Raw genomic sequence first — 3,663 nt, forward strand, 5'->3', positions numbered from 1 at the left:
CAAACCTTTTTCCACAATCCCAACATTTATCATAACACTCACAAGGTAATACCTCACAAATACAATAGGCATAGTTCTCACGTGGCATAACGCATTCATAACAATCTTCATCCTCATTAATAGATACACTCTTATATTTTGCTCCAGACCTCGTAGTTAAAATAAGCAATTTAGCTATGTCAAACCGTTCTTTAATAAAATGTAAAATATAGCGTAATATACAAGGCCCAAATATAAGTCCCAGAATCAACATAATAAGCGGTCCTGCTAAAGCAGACAACAAAGTGGTTGGACATATATAAAATGCTTTGCATTGGGCCTGAAGCTTTGCTAGATCTGGGGTAAAAACAGGGGAGCCCTGTTCTATAGGTATCAGGGAATATAGATGCACGGAGAAATTCCACTTCCCTGGACCGATCTGAGTTTGAATTAATTTTGACTCTGGTAAATTATATAATTTCCAAGCCATAGGTTCATGAGGGTTTCCATTTGCTTGTGTTATTATCAATAACAAAACTAACGGTACACCAGGAAAAAGGGTGTCTGTCAATTTTGCCAATTTAAGTATATTTTTACCAGTCCTGGGGAAGTTTGGCCATTGCTGCTTTTGTGTCCCATTGTTCTGGTTCTTTTCTCCACAGTTTGTTCCTCCTCTGCCTTGCCCGTCGACTCGGTTGCTTCGAGCCACGGGGTGTACCATCTTCTCGGCAGCAAGGGAATTCTTCAGGAGAACAGCTGCTTCGGGCTTTCTGCCTGTTTACATAGGCTTCCCACTTTGCAGCTTTAACTAATGGGGCAAAGCAAGACACGGTTAGTACTTCCCTTCTGCACTTTATAGCCAAGATTTCAGCTACGAAAGGGGACTGGTTCGGTGGAGTGGTAACAATAATATTGAGGGCTTATTCCTTTGGTAAAAATTTCCCACCACTCATGGGATGCTCGAATAATTTCTTGTTTAGACTCTAATTGTTTTAATTTCCACTCAGTGAGAGTTCTTTGGATTTTTCAACACTGTGTGTAAACTCCTATCGGAGGGTATCCACATTCATAGTGTGTCCACCATTTATTCTGGCATACCTTACACCTGAAACAAGCAAATGGATAACAATTGCAGTTCAAATTATTACACCTAATTCGTATATCTAGAGTGCATATATTATTTACATCAGCATATCTTCTATATTCAATATTGTGTGGTTGCATAAGTTTAGCAATTTCCTTCAACACACTTTGTACGCTTCCATATATAATAGATAAAAAAAGAAATAATTATAGCAAATATAAACAGCAATACACACTTTATACCAAAAGGTAATGCGGCAAAATAATCAAATAAAGTCTCTATCATTACGTTATCTTTTCAGGGTTATCTTGGTGTCACCTGGAGTACTGATTACTTTCCAGTGGGGTCTCGTCACTGGGCCTTTAATGCAACTGGCATGAGTCCATCGATGCTCAGCAGTGTGTATGGATTTGCTACTACAGGGAACCGGGTGATAGTTCTTTTGTTTATTTCCCTTAAATCATGTACGAGCCGATATTTCCCATTTGGCTTCTTTACAGGCAGAATGGGAGTGTTAAAGGGTGACATACAAGGCTCTAAGATTCCTTGTGCTAACAATCGATCAATTTCTGGTTTTAATCCCCTCCGTCCTTCTAGGGATACGGGATATTGCCTTACCCTCACAGGTATGTGGGGTTCGGAAATTTGGATTTTAATCGGTGGGATTTCCAGTCTACTAATTGTGTCCGGAGAGTACCAGACATCGGGGTTAATTTGTTTTTGATCATCCACAGTCAAAGGATAAGCAGACACTGTTAGCTCTTGATTTTTCACTTTAATTTCTAATTGCAATTCAACAATTAAATCTCGTCCTAACAGATTAAATTCTGCTTCAGGGACGAGCAAGAGTTCACCCATTCCAAATTTATTTTCAGTTTCGAATACCACATTTTTGATTTTGCTTACTTTAAAGGGTTCTCCTTTTGCCCCAATTACTTGTACTTTTTCAGGGGAAACTTTACATCCCTCAGGTATTTGCCTAATAGTCGATTTCTCAGCCCCAGTGTCTACTAAAAAGGTGAACTCTTGTTTATGGGGACCTATTTTTAATTTTATCAAGGGCTCATGATGACTCCGGTCCCCTAAGATATAGAGCCCCTGACTCTCCTATTCCGTTTTCAATATTTCCTCATCCCTGATCCTTTCTCTGCAATTCTTCTTTATATGTCCCTTCTTTCCACAGTAAAAACAACATCTTTGTTCCTTCTTTACTACTACGTTCCCTTGTTTCGTTCCAGCAGATCTGTGTTCACCAGTCCGCCCTTTGCGATCCTCTCTGACTGCTGCTACCATCATTTTTACTTGTCGCTTGCTGCTCTCTTCTTCCCGCCTTACATAGACTTTCTGAGCTTCCCTCAATAATTCATCCAACCCTCTATTCTGCCAGTCTTCTAACTTTTCAATCTTCTTTCTGATATCTTCCCATGATTTTGCCACAAACTGACTTTTGAGGAGCGCTTGCCCTAAAGGGTCGTCTGGATTTACCCCAGAGTACAGCTGAAGGGCTTTCCTCAGTCGTTCCAGCCACTCAGTGGGGCTTTCATCTTTCTTTTGCATTTCATTAAACGCTTTATTGATATTCTGGCCACGGGGTACTGCTTCTCTAATTCCCTGAATTACTATAGTTCTCAGGTCCTGCATATGAGTACTATGCGCCGGATCCTGATTATTCTAATTAGGTCTTTGAAGTGGCCATTTAATATCTGCTTGGGGTCCCTGGGCATGCTGAGCATCCCGCAGTCTCATTCCTGCTCGTCTAATCATATCTCTTTCCTCGGTAGTAAATAATTGACCAAGGATAGATTGCATCTCATCCCAAGTATAAAGGTTTGGTCCCAAAAATTGATTTAATCTTTCTGCCACTCCGAGTGGGTCCTCAATTAAGTTTCCCATCTCGGTTTGTTTTTTTTTTAAATCTCGTAGGTCAGCCGAGTTTAGGGGTACGGAAATATATCCGATCACAGGTTGAGGTCCCCCCATGGGCATTTCTCTTAGGGGGTATATTTGAGCTGCCCCTTTTTGACTTCTAGTTACGCGTCTAGGAGGAGAGGGAGACTCTTGTTCCAACTCTGGTGGGGGAGTGGGCGCTCTGGGGACCTCTGCAGGAGCAGGAGGAGAAATGTAAGGAGGGGGGGTTAGAAGGGTTTCGTCTAACTCTTCCTTTTTTTTTTTTTTTTTTTTTTTTTTGTTTAGTTTTTATTTCATTCAGCGGGTAAAGTCTAGCTCCCGGTCTTTCTAGCCACACCTCCGCATATTGACTCTCCTCTGGGTTAAGGGTTTTTTTTTATTATTAACCCAGAGGTTTAATTGCTGTTTTACCCAATCTTCTTCTGACCCATAGACTGGCCAAAAGACATTTTTAGAAATCTTCCCTCCCCATATCTTAGTACAATATTCTATCATTTTCTGCTTATCTTTCCCTAGGGTTCCAGGGAAATATCTCCAATTGTCTAAGATATATGCCAGAGGGGTATTCTTAGGTACAGTGGGTACCCTTCCCATGGGAGTCGAAGGCTTGCTGCCCTTCGCCCCCATCTTCTGGAACATCCACAAACATACACTCACTCGCTCCCCTTGTTCCTGGCCCAGTCCCTCGCGGG

General features: G+C 41.4%; 1 long non-coding RNA gene across 1 annotated transcript; it reads right to left on the reverse strand.

Annotated features, from left to right (window-relative positions):
* Nucleotides 1–546: 546 nt before the first annotated feature.
* LOC308057740 lies at nt 547–1,463 on the reverse strand. Its single transcript, XR_013925434.1, has 2 exons — nt 1,382–1,463; nt 547–787 (listed from the first exon to the last, which is right to left on the reverse strand). It is a non-coding gene; the product is annotated as an uncharacterized lncRNA (long non-coding RNA).
* Nucleotides 1,464–3,663: the final 2,200 nt, after the last annotated feature.

The sequence above is a fragment of the Falco punctatus genome, assembly GCF_963210335.1.
Source record: "Falco punctatus genome assembly, contig: scaffold_29, whole genome shotgun sequence".
NCBI classification, from domain to species: domain Eukaryota; kingdom Metazoa; phylum Chordata; class Aves; order Falconiformes; family Falconidae; genus Falco; species Falco punctatus.